This window comes from Bidens hawaiensis, unplaced genomic scaffold (assembly GCF_021521415.1).
Source record: "Bidens hawaiensis isolate Kalapana, Puna unplaced genomic scaffold, B.hawaiensis_p1.1 tig00011619_1, whole genome shotgun sequence".
Lineage (NCBI taxonomy): Eukaryota > Viridiplantae > Streptophyta > Magnoliopsida > Asterales > Asteraceae > Bidens > Bidens hawaiensis.
Window position 1 is genome coordinate 263,270 of NW_027491908.1, and position 18,635 is coordinate 281,904.

Genomic DNA, 18,635 nt, shown 5'->3' on the forward strand with positions numbered 1-18,635 from the left:
TTGAAACAAAAAATAAAACAAAAATAAGATAGGAGTAAAGATGAAATTAATATTATATATCAAAAATATTTACTTTAAACGTTTACTAAATTATTTTTCTGAGAAAGATCACAACATGGAATCACATTATCTGTTAACGTTCTAGATCACACTTCTATTTGGACATTATTATGCCAAGAACCCAAAGTCGATTGTAGATATAATTTATCCACTTTAAATTTAACAAGTATTTTGATGTCAACATGATACGTTAAGGTACAATTAGGCACAATGCTTGTGTGGTCCCCATTTAATCTGACAAATTACAGACTCCATCATACCTCGGGCTTAATTTGCTTCACATGTCACCTCAACTTAACTTAAACCTTTCTTAGTTGATCACAGTAATCTTATTAACACACTTGACACTTTGACTTTGTGCACTTGAAACTTTGTACACTTAACTCAATCTAGAAAAATTAAAATAAAGCAGAAGTTCAGGCCATAACAATCAGGTCGGATAATACCATATTATCGCGCAGAGAAAGTCCAAGGCTTGAACAAAAGAAAGAAAATAAAACAAAGCAAAAGATTCAGGGCCTTAACAATCAGGTCGGATAATACCATATTATCGCGCAGGAGAAAGTCCAAGTCTTGAATCAAAATAAATGAAGAAATAAAGCAGAAGTTAAAATTCCTAGAACTGACTCTTTTTCTTGATTTTTCTTTTTCTTTTCTGACTCTTTTGTTTTTCTTTTTCTTGCTTTTCTTGACGCTTTACTTGACTCTTTTCTTGACTCAATAAAAATTAAAAATGACACTGATTTTTCATAAGACAACCATGATAAGGTAAAGAGAGGCTTGGGTATGACATGTTTAATTGCATTTCAGCCTTCATTAATATGACTTTAGTTGGAGTCGGCAACCGCTTCATAACATGTAACCACTAGCATAGGCAGATATTTAAGTTTATATCACTATGACACTTACTCATTTGTCAAGCCTATCTACACATCAAGAAATGATCTTGTTGGCTTTTTATCTACTCTTTTCATGTGCTAGAATCGTTAGAGACAATTTCTTATCATTTTCCAATGGTCGGATCAATTTCTCAAAATTTTAAAAATTTTAAATATCCGACTCCCTCTAAGCAGGAGCTCCCTCTAAACAGGACAATTCCTTTTAGATTTTCTTAAAAGTAAGACAAAATCTTTTTGATAAATCGAATGATTTGTTTTTGCTTTTCTTAAGATGAATTGAAAATCTTTTTGGTGAGTTAAACTTAACTCATTTTCTCCCTTTAAAATTGTGACATATTTGAAAAATATTTATAATTTTATATACAAAAAGATAGATAGTTTGTTTTAATCAAAATTGATCATGCCGATCTATTTGACCCGAAATTCAAATCGAGCATGATCGATGATTTTAGTGAAAAGGTCAGCAAAGTTATTGTCAGATGGACTACCTTAAGCAAGCATTATCACATTGTATGACAAAGTTGAAGAGATTGAAACCGAGATCCAACAGCTGATGCTGGATCCATCACTTGAGAGAAGTAGTTGGACGAGGTTAGTTGAGAAACGCTCGAAAGTTGCTGTTGAACCATTTAAACAAGGCTTCCCTTCCATGAAGTTTGTCCTCCTATGTCGCTTATGAAAGACTCGAATCCGCCATCAAATGGTTTAGCATCAAATAGCAAGAGTTCGTCTCCCATCATATGCCGGGTGCAATCACTATCTAAGTACCTAATACTATTGATAGTCCTCCTTGATTGACCCTGCATGCACTAAACGTTCAAATAGACATGGGTTCCCGGGATACTTTTGTTTCGGGAAGGTCAACCGTAAATCGACCAAACTTGATTTTATTTCCTGAAAACCATTTATTTCTTGTTGGAGCCTCACTTGATGAAGAACAGTCCTTAGGAATCCAAGCAAAAACTTGTTCCTTGGTTTTGTTAATTTTGGACTTTTCTTTTCTTGATTTTGAAACTATTTTTGGTGAATCCTTAGACTTTACAGTCTTAGGATCCTTTTTGATTTTATCCTTCTTGATTTTTCAAAAAGGATTTTTTTTGTGTTTTACTTTATTTACTTTGGATCTCACATCCATTTCACTGGGTTCACTATTAGCTTGATCAGTCCTTGAATCAGGGCTACTAAAAGCTCCTTTTGGGGACTGACTAAGCCGCCTTTGAATATCAAGCTGTTGCTTGAACCAGTGCTTGCAATGTCTTGCAAGGTGAGAAAAGTGACCACACACAAAACAACACTTTCTCCTGGGAGTGCCAAAGAACTCATCTGAACTGTAATGTGGTTGGTGTGGTGGGAAAGGTGATTCATGGAAAGGAACATGATTATAAAACACATTTGTATAATATGGATCACCAAAATTTTGTTGATAATGACCATAGTAGTTGTTATCACATAAGTTGTATGACTGAGGGTTTCTTGATTGATTGGTTGTTTGAGAAAATGATCGTTTATTTGGTGGAACATATTTACACGAAGTACTTGTCTTTTCATTTTCAAAAACTTTGCTTTTACTTGAATTATCCTCAGTCTCACAACTTGATGATGAACAGCTTGATATGTTCACCTCAATAGGCCTACTTTTGTTGACACATTTTTCAACAAAAGTTTCATCACAAACGGTTTCATAATCTGAGTCAGAAGAAGAACATTTATTTTCATTACGTACATCATTGCAACTGTCTTCACTAGTGGTTTCGCAAAATACTGTTTTTGATTCCGACATCAAACATCCCAACATGGATTCACAAACTTTATTACAAACTGGATTGTTAATATTTTTGGTTAGATCCACACATGATTCAAAACGTGATTCTAACTTTCTTTTTAGCTTACAACCCAGGTTAACCGTCCCACATTCACCACCATTTACATCACCAGCTGCTGCACAAGACACATTGATGTCAGATTTATCAGATGATGGGACTGGAGCAGCAGTTTGAGAGGCAGCAGGAACAAATTTCACAGGCGTTGGTATTCTACCAACCCCATATTCCATTTCTTCCTCTGGAAAAGTATTATAGCTAAAGTGGGGCAAACTGGTGTAGTTATCATTGAATGGTGGTGGTACGGCAGTGTAATCGTACCCCAACCCCGCCTTAACTTTAGCGCTTCTCTGGGCTCCAATAAGATCATCTAATTTTTCAGATGATGCCTCAAATCTTTCGACTTGTTTTTTCTTTTCTTTCTTATCAGAAACTTCGAGTTTTAATTTCTTAATTTCTTCTTTTAAACCATTAATTATGTCTTTATAATAAATGACATTATGCTTTTCTTGAAAAATTTCAAGTCTAAGATTAGCTACATCATCGTGATGAGTTTTAATCTTTTCAATATAGATCTTGTCAGCTTTTACATATTCAGCATTTAACTGACAAAGTTTTGCATTTTCTTTCAAAACTTCGTCTTGATGATATCTATAGTATGTGACTTTGTTGATGCATGCTTGAGAACAAAGATTGTGATTTACCTCATCAGCTGGTGATGTGTCGGGAATGATAGGACATGCATGACTACTTTTACCGGCAGCACTTGTCCCAACTTTATTTTCTTTGGACTGATTGTTTATTTGGAGCTTATCTTCCATTATTTCAAAAGACTTGATGGTAGAAGCCAATTCTAAAAGTGTCATGGTATATAGATTTGTGGTTCTTTTGATGGTAACCACATTGATACTCCATGTATTAGGTAGTGAATTCAACAGTTTCATGTTGATCTGAAACAAACCATTGATGGTATTGACACTTCTCATTTTGGTAACGAGTGACTCAAATCTGTTGATGAGAGAGGAAACTGATTCTCCTTTAATATGTGTAAACATGTCGAATTCGCTTTTCAATATTTCCTTTCGGCTTTCTCCCATATCCAGATTTCCTCTAAGCTTAGGTTCGTAAGACATTTTTTTTAACTCAATTAGATTTTTTTTTTGAAAGAGAAAAAAATTTTAAGTTTTTTTTTGCTAGAGTACCGAGTTGCTACAGTGCCGAGTCGCTACAGTGTTTCGCATGAGTTGCTACAGTACCGAGTCGCTACAGTGTTTGCATGAGTTGCTACAGTGTTTCGCATGAGTTGCTACAGTACCCGTGCGAAGCGAAGCGGTTGCTACAGTACCTTGGAAGCGACTGCTACAGTACCCGATGCGATTTTTTTTTTTTGAGAATATAACACCCAAACTTCCAAAAAGTCAAAAAGACTTTAGTCTAGAAATCAATAAATTGGCCTAGATCTGAGTTTTTAAGCCGAATCTGAGCTCAGACACAAAAACTTAAAACACTAAAAACTTAGATTTGGTGATTCTCGTGTATTTCCAAGGAGTAAGGGACTCCAAAAGAGGTGAGTAACACGAAATCAACCTCAAATCCAACAAAAACTAAGATCAAAATCCGAAAAGTATAACCCGAAAACCACAAAAAGTCGAACCGAAAGCTCTGATACCACTTGTAGGTCCTCTAGATGGATCTCAAGACTTGACTCGGATCAATCCGTGTTGTTGGTTAGCGGAAATCACCAACGACACTCGGATCTCGGATCTTAGTTTGTTTGGTTTATTTTCTAAAAGAGAGAAAAGGAGAGAAGTGGGTGAGAGAATTTATTTCCTTAAGTTGTGAAGAGTTAGAAAAGGTTGTGGAGAAATGGGTAAAGTGCCCTTTATATAGGGTCCCCATATCTCCAAACTTTACATAATAAACCTACAAAATAAACGTACTGAGTACGTACTACACCGACTAAAGAAAAATAAAACGACATATACAATCCTAAAAACAATATATAATATTGGCCCTACAGTATAGGTATAATACGAATTAAAAAGAAAAAAATCGGTTTTTTTTATTATACATATATGTATAATATGTACACACATGTTTTTTCCTATACACATATGTATAATTTATGGTAAATAATAATGTACATATGTGTATATTACGTAACTAGAGATTAAATGAAAGTATACATATGTGTATAGGTATAATACGAATTAAAAAGAAAAAAAATTTCGGTTTTTTTTTAATGAAACCGGAATGAAATATAAGAATTTAGGTTTTTTTACTTTTTTAAAATTTTCGGTTTTGTTTGTTTTATAATTTTTTTAATATTTTTTAGAAGGTTTTTTTAGTAGTCCAAAATGGTTCTCAAAGTTCTCAATTTGCCAATAGTTCTCTTAGGATCCTTACCCTACCCTCTCTCTATATATATATATATATATATTCAAAAGTACCTGGAACAAGATCGAACCCTAGATACAGTTGCATGAGAAGAGATAGATAATTTGAGTTTCATATGCCAATTTATACCTAGCAAGAATACAAGAATTGCACATGCAGTCCTCTAAATTTATATTTATACACTTTAACCCTTCTTGAGATTGGGAAAACTTCACAGAATAGTGATCAAGTTTCTCTATAATTACTTAATGGTTTTCATGTTGCCGTAACACTACTAGAAAGCAGGATTTTTATCGACGTTAGGAACACTGGTGTTACATGTAACAAATGCTTGAATCGCACTTCTAATTTTAGAAAAATGGAGAGTAAACGTGCATTATGAGTATATCTTAGGAAGCAAATCCGTGTAATTAATCTTATAAATATTTTTTTCTCAAAAGCTTATACTAAGAGTCAGAGCTGTCTCTAAGAGCACGATAATCGTCGTGAGCCTTGCACGATATATAAAAATGGCCTCGAAATATATTAAAAAAAATTAAAAAGCTCATATAATATATGAAATATAAGGTTAGGTTCAAATAAGAAGTTTGATTTTCCTAAGAAGGTTAGGAAGGAGGGTATTTTAGTCTAGCACTTTAATATTAAAAATTCAAAACCAACATACTTTAATCTCAAAACCCACTTACATTAAACCCATTTACATAAAACCCAATTACATCTTCACTCATCTCCTACAACCACCACCACTCCACCGCCCACCACTACCACAACCGTCACCCACCGCCACCGCCTCACCGGAAAAGTCCGAAAAAATACAATGGAAAACACTATGAAAAACACAATGTAAAAAACGCAATGGAAAAAAACACTATGAAAAAAAACACAATGATATATAAAAACTCAATTGTATGACACAATGTAAAAAACACAATGAAAAAAACACAATGAAAAAAAAACACAATAAAAAATACCATTGTATAACACAATTTTATAAAACACAATTTTGGTAAAACACAATTTGTAAAAACCCACTTATTTTTTTTCAATTTTTATATAACAATATAGTACTCATATAAAAGATAAAAAGACACTCGTTAGTATGGTGAATTTGTTTTTCAATAAAAAAGTCGTAAAAAAAAGTTATGGACGTTTAAAAATGATGGGGGAATTTGGCATGTGTCTTGTATGTAGAGAGAGAAAGTCAACAAATGTGTTATTCATTTTATAGCCTAAAGTAATCTCAACCCTCCATGTTCAAAATTAATGGACAAGATTACTTCTTATCATTCCTACAAAAACTATACTTCCTATTATAACCTAACCCATGAAATATATTCAAAGAAATTAAAAACTTATGGGCCTCAAACCCCGATGGGCCTTGCACGAGTGCCTAGCCCGCACATGCTCTAAGACAGCCCTGCTAAGAGTTGATCTTTAAGCATTGAAGAATCTCAAACTTAGATAATTTATAGTTATTATTTTTTTTTTTCGAATGGCGACTTTTTTTTTTTGTGTTTAGGTCACTGCACTCTCCATTTGGAGAGCCCTGTTTCTACTCTGGCCAGACTATGTTGTCTTAACCGGGCCCATGCTGGTTTCAAAGTTTGGCTTGGGCGTTCTCCTGAGTAGAGAAGGTTTGCTGTAAATATAAGTAAACTAAAATGTCATTTGTTTACTTCAAAAAGTTAAACTTACCATAGGATCGATGCTACGATCAATCTTGCGTCCCATTGAATATGGAAGTTTAAAAAGTGTGCATAGAGTTCAATATTCAGTTACAAACTGATTAAATCAAAAATTGAACTGTACCGAACTATTTAAAACCAAACCTAATTAGTTATATGGTTCTAAGAAGTACAATTCCGCTTAAGCGAGAAAACCAAACTAATATAAGTCCATTATAAAATCAAGGAAACTTATCGAATAACCAAATGAACCCAAAACCCGAACCAAGAAACACCCTCTTATCAAAATTCATGTTTCGGTTGTTTGGGTAGTCTGATGTTTAAAATGTCTAACTTTAGATATCTGTACTCTGTCGAAGTAAGGAACCATGGCATATATGTTTGGAATAGATTCCATTTTGAGAGAGTTGAATAAGCACTATCTCGTTGAAAAGTTCTATACATCTGCCCTTTCTCAACGCATTTCTTTAGACAAAGACTCCGTTTTTTCCTCTTTTCGGATGGTAAAGATTTCTCAGAACATGGAGTGTGAATCAAACCCATGTTTGAATTGAAATTGAGATACTGATACAAGTTCTTCCCTTCTGAATCAGATAGATTCATATCTGAAAGAGGTTGACAATAAGTTCTTTCAAAATTGACTATTTGTCCCTCTGTTAGAGGTGTTCCAGAAATGTCTGCAAAATTGAAACCCAAAATGATGAACACCTATAACATAGACATTAATATGTGTCATCCTTGAAAGATAGTTATGGTACTTGTTTCTCCATATGTTAGCTAGCAGTAAAATAGGAATAAAACTTATGAAATAACATCAAAGCGCATCTATTGAATGGAACAGTATCAAAAGCATTTAAAACCAAACCGAATTAGTTATTTGGTTTTTGAAGTAAAATCCACCTCAACCGAGAAAACCAAATTCAAATATTTAGCCTATTATAAAACCAAGGAAACCTTATCAAATACCCAATGAACCCAAAGCCCAAACCAAGGAACACCATTTTTGTTAAAGTTCGGTTTCCCGTTCGGTTAGTTTTCAGTTTCCACTGAAAAATGTCTAAAGTGCAAAAATGAAACCTGATAGTGATACGATGAACACAATAGACATTTAAACTGTGTCATCAAAACTATTGTGTCTCCGTCTGTTAGGGTTAAAATATAAGAGAACTAGCAAGAAACCATGAAGGCGCATTTAGTGTAGTGGTATCATAGTACCCTCCCACGGTATTGACCGGGGTTTGATTCCCCGGATGCGCAATTTTTGATATTTTTTTATAGCTTTAACATAAATGTTATTTAAACAAGCTCATGGGCTGGCTGCAGGTATGGGCTGTTCTCTGGACTATATAACTTGTGCTGTGGTTTGTGATGAATATTATCATGTTAAAGCTTAAAACAATGTACAAACGTCTAGTCATTCACTTATGGATTGATTATAACCAACCATACAATAAAACTAATCTATTGTTTCTAACCAAAAAAAGCTTCGGTTAGAAAAACTTCAATTGAGAATTGAAGGCAAACAAGATTTGGAGTTTTGAAAATATAATAGATGAGTGAAACTCTAAAAAGTAAATAATAAAGAAAATAAAACTAAGTAACCTGTAAACGATCCTCCACTTGTGGCTTTGTGGTAGGAATGTTTGGGTTCTTCAATGGAGACCCAAGTTCAATCCCACTTGTGTCACTTTGGGTGGATATTGACGATGAATGATTTGAGCTAGGCCTTGCAAGGTTGTCAGTTCGAATCCCGAGCCCCGGGTTTACTTCCACAATGTGTTATGCCAAAGTGGTGACACAGCGACCGTCAAGTGGCAGCCGGCAGTATGGTTTCCGATGGAACGCCCAAAGCCAAACTTTGAAACCACTCGATTAAGACAACATAGACTGGCTAGAATGAAGCAATGAGGCTCTCAAATTGGAGAGTGTATTGGCCTAACACACAAAAATGTCGTCATTAAAAATAAAAATAAAAACATAACAATGCAGGTTTAATTAACGGAGATAGTGGATAGTCTAGGAAAATATGCATAAAAATAAACGTGAGAATTAGAACATGGCTTGCGATCTTGTACCGGGTCTTTACGAGTCAGGGCACACATAAGGGAATACATAACTAAAACATGGCACGTTTTTGCATAAGTTCAAAGTAACAATTAAAATTTGAATGTGGGTATATAAAACATTATTTATTAACCCTATGTAGGAAATTACTTACTTTTATATAATCATACTTACATGCTGGTTTCATGTGTACAACAATCATTTTTGTTAAATTATTGATACCGAAAAGTATGCTATAGTACTCTCAAATTGATATATTGTTTCATAACTAATTTTTAAAAGATGGTGGAATAAAAAGCTAAAGTTCATATTGAATTCGTTTAGTAAATGTATATTAACATATGACTACATTCACGTGTTAGATTTCATATGAATACGTTATGTATCATATCAGTATGTTAGTGTTTATATGAATACACTGAAATTTATATGTTACATAATAATATAAATATGGGTTAGATCTCATAAAATCGTATAGACATGTCATTTGTGAATCGGGTATCATATACAACTATATATTCACATGCAAATGTACCGTGCATGTCCTGTTTCATTTTCCCATGTGAATCTATGAGTATTTACTTTAACATTTGTGATATGTTAATAATGCGAATGCACTTAAATTTATTAAATATGAAAGGAGTGTATTCTCTTTGTCATTCAATTAACATCATCCTCATTTATTATTGTTATGATCAACGATACTTGTGTGTGGCGGTTGGTATTGGCTTAATTCGTTAATCAACGACTCAGATTGGATTTGAACCAATTTCACCTAAACCGGTTTCGAGGTGTACTCGTAATGGTTAATCTTATAATATTAGTGAAATAGTTATTATTGTGTAATTTATAATAGTATCTTTGATGAAAAATACGTAATCAGATCAGATTTGGACAGTTTCACCCAAACCGATTTTGTTGTGTACCCACATTGGTTAATCTTATAATATTAGTTTAGCAAAATACATGTTAATAAATACATGTTATACAAAATTAAAATCATATGGAAAAAAAGAAAAACCTAAGTTTAGCAAAAAGATTAATCATTAGTAATCATGTATAACTGTCCTTTTTAATGTGGTGTGGTGGTAGGAAACATGGGTTTCTCAATAGAGACCCAAGTTCAAACCTCACTTTCAACACTTTGGAAGACATGGGTGGCTCTATGAAGTAAGACTGAGATATTTGTGATCTTCAGTTCGATCTTGAGGGCGTTCGGGTTTAACACCAGTGGGCCTTTGGGCGAGTGGGTTTTCACCAGAACTAGAGATAACTTTGAGGCGTTTAAGGGCTTCGTACGGCTGGGTTGGGCCAGCTAGCGGTGGTCTTTTGCAATTGGGTCACCCCGTACGGAGTACCTAGATATTCTATGTTTGTTGGCCGTTAAAAAAAAGTGATCATGTATAACCGAAATAAAATCACAGTAACACCTCAAAATCCAAGTATGTCACTTTCGTTGGTTTTACACATCACTTACACAACGAGGACTTCTAAAACCGTTTCACAACTTATTAAACCTTTTCGAATTTAAAATTTGGCAAATAACGTTACATTTAACAAAATTCGTTAATAGTTTACTGTTCCAGGATGTCCCTTCTTGCTCCTGCCAGATAGCCCAAGAATGCTATGTCACTGGTCACTTCACTTGATACACATTCACAAACGGGCCGGCTTGTACTAGTAAATTCATAATAATAACTTTTAAAACACTTAACGATAATAGTTTAATATTTATAACTCTTCAAAATCATTTATTTTAAAGATAACTCTTTCTCTTTCCCAATGCTCATCTATACACATTTTCGCTAGCAAATAAACGCCAAATACACCTCTTTAAATCTCTACTATATAGGTCACATATTTGTGTCATGATGCCCGAAGGCCTTTACTGAAAATTAAGCCACTTTTCCTTTGGTCACACAATTGTGTCTTGTTTTACTGTTGGAACACTTTGATGTGTTTGATGGCACACCGTACCGGTCACTCTATTCTTTCTGAAAGGGATGTGATCCTCCTATACCACCCCCATATGCCTATATGGCTCATATAGGTCTATACGGTCGTATAGGCTGCATTACTGACAAGGGGGACAAAAAAACAGCTTTTTGCAACCTATACGACCGTATAGACCCATACGAGCCGTATAGGTGCTAAATGGCTCGTATTGCTATCTGACACACCATAAAACCTATACGGTCGTATAGCCCCCATAAAACCTATACGGTCGTATAGGGCTATACGACCGTATAGAAAAATTTTGCAGAAATAAGTCAGCTTGCCTTTACTGTTGCCGAAAAACGACTATACGAGCCTTATAGTGCTATACGAGCCGTATGTTATGTACTTAATACATTAAAATGTAAGATATTAACATATGAATATTTAAAATTGTGTCAAAAAAATTGTCTATATGACCGTATAACCCTATACGGCCTGTATAGGTCTATACGGTCATATTAACGTATTAATATTTAAAATTAAAAAATTGTCTATACGGTCGTATAGGGCTATACGAGACACTACAGACAATGAACGACAAGCTCCGACACAAACTGATATGATTCAGGTGCTATACGACCGTATAGTCCTATACGAGCCGTATAGAAAAAATAATGGTGTGTGAGGATCCAAGGTGGTGTGGGAGGATCCTAAGCCTTCTGAAAACGAAGAAAAAGGCAAAACCACATACTCGGCTATACGCAATAAACCAATATCTGTTAGACCCGTATGATTACCTATCTTAAAATAATACCACATTCCCGTGAGCTTCATTCATGTAGTTCTAACTATACGAACTTGTCTATATAAACTACAAACTATAACCCATACGACTAATTCACAAGATTTCAATTATATAAACTTGATTATAGAAACAAATTCACATAAATTCCTTCCCGTAAACGTCATCAATCCTATATTCGTCCATACAATCTCATGACATTATATAATATATAAAAAAACGAAATTATAGTTGTGTGACAAGTTTAGTGTTCAACGTTTATTTGATCCCGTTAGACCTTCATCTACACTCACCGTCTCCCTTATATGCCTGTCTCTCTGTATATAACTGGATCGTAACAATTCACCCAAAACCCTATCGCCACTTATTGGGGAATTTTGGATTTCTAACTCGTATTATCTGAGAGTTGAGTGGCACTTTCTGATAGAAACTATTTGGTGGTTCTCTAAATATATCAACCGGATGAACTTAAATGAGGTCAAGAACTTCATATGTAATTTTTGGAGTGAAAATTGAACTAGAGAAAAAGAGTATGAACTTAAATGAGGTCAAGAACTTCATATGTAATTTTTGGAGTGAAAATTGAACTAGAGAAAAAGAGTGTACGACATAATGAACAGTATAACTCATATGCGGATTAGGGTTTTCGATAGTTACCATTTTAAATTTTAATTTTATGTTACCATTTTACATGTAAAAGATATGGTTCCCCGGTTTCCTATTTTTGTACCAGTGGAAGAGTCGACGCTTTGAATTAATATTTGATAAATTAGTATAACGCTTGAGGTCTAGATAGTAGAGATTATTAGTAAAAAGGTGTGTCCCCTCTAGAGGTGTATAAACTGGTTTTAAACTATAAAACCGGTTCGGGTTGAAACCGTTTCGGTTTGATCAACAACTCAAAACCAAATTTATGATTGGTTTAGGTTCGGGTTGAAACTGTTTTTTTGACTGCTTTATGATCAGTTTCAGTTCGGGTTACAATCGGTTTTTGCCGGTTTTTGACAAGTTTTAGCCAGCTTCGGTTCGATTAACTCGTTTGAAACCGGTGTCGGCAGAAGAGAATTACAAATCGGTTCCAAACGTACAGTTTCAATCGATTCCAAACCAGCTTCTACATAAACGGCTTCAAACTGGTTCGGTTTCAGTTCTGTTAACCGGTTTTTCCCCATCTCTAGTCCCCTCCATTGCTTCGGTTAGATTAGTACAGTTTAAAGAAACAGACATTCTGCCATTTACTCTCCCCTTTTTAAATACAAAGGGATTAAGCAAATAACATTATGAATATTGAAGAGGTATGTACCCGCCTCAACACCAAGCAAGGCGGGTCAACCCACAAGATAAAGACATTATGAAGGCACAAAGCCAAAACCTAGGCGCATGGCGCATACAAAACATGCTCAGGCATCATATGCTCGCGCATCACATATGCGCGCGGCGCATCAACGCGCGGCGCATATCACATGCTCTTGCACATCACATATGCTCGCGCGTCACATATGCGCGCGGCGCATATCACACGCTCGTGCATATCGCACCTGCGCATGAAATATCTGCGCGTGAGAATAAAAAGAAGACTTCGCGTATCCTCAGGATGGGCGCATATCACACGTGCACATAATCAACCTCGTCCTTATCCAAATCAGGATTAGGGCAACCTTGATTGTGCACGTCAGACAATCTTCCAGAAGGCATCTTTTTAAGGAGTAAGAATATGCTGATGTTGACAACTGCCAAATGAAAGGTCGACAACTCAGCATGACACATGTGCTACCACGTGATTACAACCAACGAGAAAGCGCCAGGTGTCCCAGAGGGCACGTGGCGCAGTGCGATTGGAGGAGGCCAACGAGGTTGAGCCCAACCAGTAAAAACCCTAGCACTATAAATACAGCATCAACTCCACTTTGATGACACATTCATACTCAATCATTGACAGTTACAAGCAGTGATAACACATTCAATCATATTGAATTACTTTCACTCACAATCAGTTACATACAAACAGACAGTCTCACAATCAAAGGGTATTCAGCTATTCAGCAATACTCTTGAGATTCTCTTACACACATTATTATCTTCTCCACAAATATACTGATTCTCACGCCGGAGGGTTACCCCAAAGAGAACCCCTCTGTCCCTTTCTGAGGGGTAAGTAACGGCGCTGTTCATTTTGTAGGTGGAAGAACACAGACCCAGAAGAACCATCGGTGAAATAGTATAATCACACCCGAGGAAAGTAGATCTGCTACCAGTGAGTAGATCCACGTTTCTTCATTGGCGCCATCCGTGGGACAAACGGCAATCAGATCTCATCAGATCTACATAAAAATCAATCACCATGGTTTCTGGCGTTCGTAACGTTGATCAAGCTCTGGAGGATATTGAACGTGAGGGTGTTAACGACGGACAGCAGGTTCTGAGGGTACCGCGTGATTCTACGCGTACCACCAGCAACCGTCCCTTCGTCACAACCCCTCACGGCCAGACTGAAACTCCTCCAGACGATCTCACGTTACAAAATATGGCCGGCGCGAAGCTGAAAGGACCAATGGGTCCAGAAGATGAAGCAAATGATCCGAATGAATGGCTCATAAACGAGCAGCGGCGTCTGATTGAAAAGTACAACGAAATGGTCAAGCAGAAGAAGCTAGCCGACCAAACACAAAGGCAAGTTTTTGATAAGCAGACTACAAAGAGGCCGCGCGCGCCGGAAGAAGGACATTCTGTTCACACTGCACACACTGAGTTCAGTGATGAAGAAGTGCATAGCATGAGGAAGACACGGGATACTCATGCAGGAGGCTCACAGCTCCGCGCGCCTGTGAACATGGCGCCTGGAGCCAGAGCAGATCTAGATCTGCACATGCCGTACAGCCCACCGGTCAGAGGGCAAGTGGACGTAACCACGCCCTACAGACCAGCCATCCTGGTAAAACACTCAAAGTTTACTGCGCGCATCGCGCAGGCTCCCATTCAGCACAAGACAAAGATGCCAAGTGGTCTGGGCAAATATGATGGCACAACAGATCCAGATGACTTTTTGCAAGGTTTCTATAACACGGGAAACCTAGAGAGCTGGACGATGCCAACATGGTGTCATATGTTTGCTCGCTGCCTCACGGGCGCAGCGCGGGTATGGTTCGAGAGCTTGCCGACAGGGCAAATTGATGGGTTCGAGGAACTATTAGAAAAGTTCCAAGCCCACTTCGTACAGCAGCGCAGGCACACGCGCGATCCTGATGACATCATGCACTGCATACGCAGGAATGATGAAACGATTGAAGATTACATCACTCGTTTCAATCAGGAATCCCTGGCAATCGGGGGTATAACTGAGCAGCTCCTGCGCGTGGCCTTTATACAAGGCGCGCGCAGTGATCAACTCCGCCGGGCTCTCGTAAGCAAAGATGGTATGCCCACCACGTGGGCCAAGTTAATGGAGGCATCGCGAGTTTTCGCGAGAAATGAGAAACAGATTGCCCAAGATAGGGCAAGAGAAAGAGCGCATCAGGCAGAATCACCGCGCAGCAAAGAGAAGAGGGCCAAACAGAACTCTGTATGGTCCAGGTTGCAGCCAACAAGTTTTTCTTCCGCGGAAAAACAAGCGCAACCAACCTCACCCCAGCCCCAAAAAGAAGTTCGTAATCGCGGGGAGGGTGACAAGAGGGAGGGCGGCAGAGATCCTAGCAGACCTCTGCCAAGAATATGGACACCCCTCACTAAAACACCTTCACAGGTGTTAAGTACTGAGAATGTCCAATTCAAGCCCCCCAAGCAGCTACACTACAAGGGACCGCAAAACAGTGGCAAATATTGTGAATTTCACAGGTCCCCGGGCCACAACACCGACGCATGCCATCATTTAAAGGATAAAATCGAGAAGGATGTAAAGTCAGGCAGGCTGGCTCACTTGGTAAAAAACCAAAGAATAGAAGATGAGCAACCGGAAGGAGCCTCTGCCAGCAAGAAATACAAAAGAATCTGTGTGGCTGAGGGGGGACGACAAGGGCAGACGTCAAAAAAGAGAAGCGCGCAAATCCACGGAGATTGGCGCGAGCAGCAAGTCATCTTCCCAAGAATCAGGGGAGGCCCTTCAATAAGCAGTCCTCTCGTCATCACCACACACATCGCTCATTACGAAGTGTCAAAGGTCCTGGTGGACACTGGAAGCGAATCTGACATTATGTATGAGCAATGTTTCAGAAAGTTAGACCCGGCAGACCAAGCGCGGCTCGAAATTGTGAACGCACCAATCTGTGGTGTCTCAAATGAAATCATACATCCCCTAGGCCAGATTCAGTTTGAACTAACTATGGGGGATGATGAGCGCAAGCGAGCCGAAGTTGTCAACTTCTTGGTCTTGCCCACCACGTCATGCCACAATATGATCCTGGGTAGGGGAACGATTGCCCAATTTAATGCTGTACCGTCGCCAGCGCACGGCGCATTGGGGTTCCCTACACCAACAGGCGTAACATTTGTTTACCGCGATCATTTGTGCGCAGTGACAAGCACGCCGCGGGAAGGGAGAATGAAACTTCCAATGGCTGACAATGCGCCAGAGAAGTGGATTTTAAACCCAAAATTCCCAGAGCAAACGGTCACAATTGGCGCTACCATTTCAGACGAAACGAGATTGAGAATGAAAAAGTTGCTCACAAAATACACGTCGGTTTTCGCGTGGCAACACTCCGATATGACGGGGGTCCCGCGAGACTTGGCGCAACATTCTCTTAACACGTTCAAGTCGGTGGAGCCAATTGCTCAGAAAAAGAGAATCATGGGGGATGAAAAGGCGAAGGCCATGAATGAGCAAGTGGAGGACCTGTTGCGCGCAAACATCATCCGCCCGATCCGATACCAGACGTGGGTAGCCAATCCTGTGATGGTAAAGAAAAGCAACGGGTCATGGAGAATGTGTATTGACTTCAAGGACCTCAACAAAGCATGTCCGAAAGACTGTTACCCCCTCCCAAACATCGACGCAAAGGTGGACTCCGTGGCGCCATTCAAGCTCAAATGTTTCCTGGATGCATACAAAGGCTATCACCAGATTCAAATGGCACCACAGGATGAAGACAAGACTGCCTTCAGAACCGACAAGGGTGTTTTTTGTTACACAAAAATGCCCTTTGGTTTAAAGAATGCGGGCGCAACCTATCAGAGACTTATGGATTCGGTTTTCAGTGAACAAATCGGAAGAAATCTAGAAGTCTACGTTGATGATTTGGTGATCAAGAGCAGGGAGGAGAGACAAATGCTCAAAGACATCGAGGAAACTCTTCAGCGCCTAACGGAAGTTAACATGAAGCTCAACCCGAGCAAATGTACTTTCGGCGCGGAAGAGGGGAAATTTCTTGGTGTAATGGTCACTAAGGATGGTTTCAAGGTGAACCCTGAGAAGGTGGAAGCCATCCTTGACATGCCTTCACCAGCCACCATGAAAGAGGTTCAGAAGCTGAATGGTAGACTGGTGTCAATCAACAGGTTCCTAGCGAACCACGCCAGCAAATCTACTCCATTCGTTAACACTTTGAGGAACTGCTTGAAGAAGAGCCAATTCAAGTGGACGCCTGAGGCTGAGCAAGCTTTCACTGAGATAAAAGAATGTCTCATAAAGCTGCCCGCGCTCACAGCTCCACTTCCTGGCGAAACCCTTACATTGTACTTGTCAGCTGGAGATCGCGCCATCGGCGCAGTATTATTGGTGGATCGCAAGGGGATCCAAACGCCAATATACTATGTGAGTCGAGTGCTCACAGACCCTGAGACGCGCTATTCCATCATGGAAAAATTAGTTTTGTCACTAACACACGCGTCGCGCAAGCTACATAGATACTTCAATGGACATCCTATTGAAGTACTGACTGGTTACAACATCCAGCAAGTCTTGCGACGCCCCGCGCTCTCCGGAAGGCTGACAAAGTGGGCGCTGGAGTTAGGTGAACACACGATCACCTATAAGCCCCGTCCAGCAATAAAGGGTCAAGTTTTAGCGGATTTCATCACGGAAATCCCAGAGGGAAAGATTGAAGAAGCTCAGCGCGAGGTAGACCCTCCGCGAGCAAATGATGAAGAAGATGTTTGGAGGCTATTCACTGATGGAGCCTCCAACAACGAAGGGTCCGGCGCAGGCCTCAAACTGGTGGACCCTGATAATCATGAATATACCTATGCTATTAGGTTGGACTTCAAGAGTACCAACAATGAGGCTGAGTATGAAGCCCTGCTGGCTGGTCTGCGCATCGCGCGCAAGTTTGGGGTTAAAAGACTAGAGGCGCATGTTGATTCTTACTTGGTAGCTGCTCAGGTCAACGGCCTATATGACGCCAAGGAGAACACAATGCCTCTGTATCTAGAGCAGGCAAAAAAGCTCGTTGAGCAGTTTGACTTCTTCAGAATCATACACATCTCGCGCAGCGAAAACAAGTCCGCTGACGCGTTGAGTAAAATGGCATCAACTAATTTTGATCACTTTGGCAAAGATGTCAGGGTGGAAGTAATGAGCAGCCCGTCAGTGCAAACGCAATCGGTCCTTGTAATTCATACAACCCCTTCATCCTGGATAACTCCAATAATGGAATTCCTGAAGGAGGGGAAGTTACCGGACGATCGCGCACAGGCGAGAAAGATAAGACACAAGGCGCAGAATTATGAACTACTGGATGGTACAGTATATCGGCGCTCTTATCTTGGACCGCTAATGAAATGCCTGGATGCTGAAGAAGCAAGCTATGTGATTAGGGAGATTCATGAAGGAATCTGCGGAATACACGCTGGCCCGCGCATGGTGGTTGCCAAGGCAATGAGCGCAGGCTACTATTGGCCAGGCATGTACTTGGATGCGCTAAAAGAAATCCAAAAATGCAAGGCATGTCAGAGCCACGCGCCAAACACCATGCGACCAAAGAACAACTTGATTCCAGTGACCTCCGCATGGCCTTTCCACAAATGGGCCATTGATATT

General features: G+C 38.9%; 1 non-coding gene across 1 annotated transcript; it reads left to right on the top strand.

Annotated features, from left to right (window-relative positions):
- The first annotated feature begins 8,047 nt into the window (after positions 1–8,047).
- On the top strand, positions 8,048–8,118 carry TRNAG-CCC (transfer RNA glycine (anticodon CCC)). Its single transcript has one exon. It is a non-coding gene; the product is annotated as a tRNA-Gly (tRNA).
- The last annotated feature ends 10,517 nt before the right edge of the window (positions 8,119–18,635 follow it).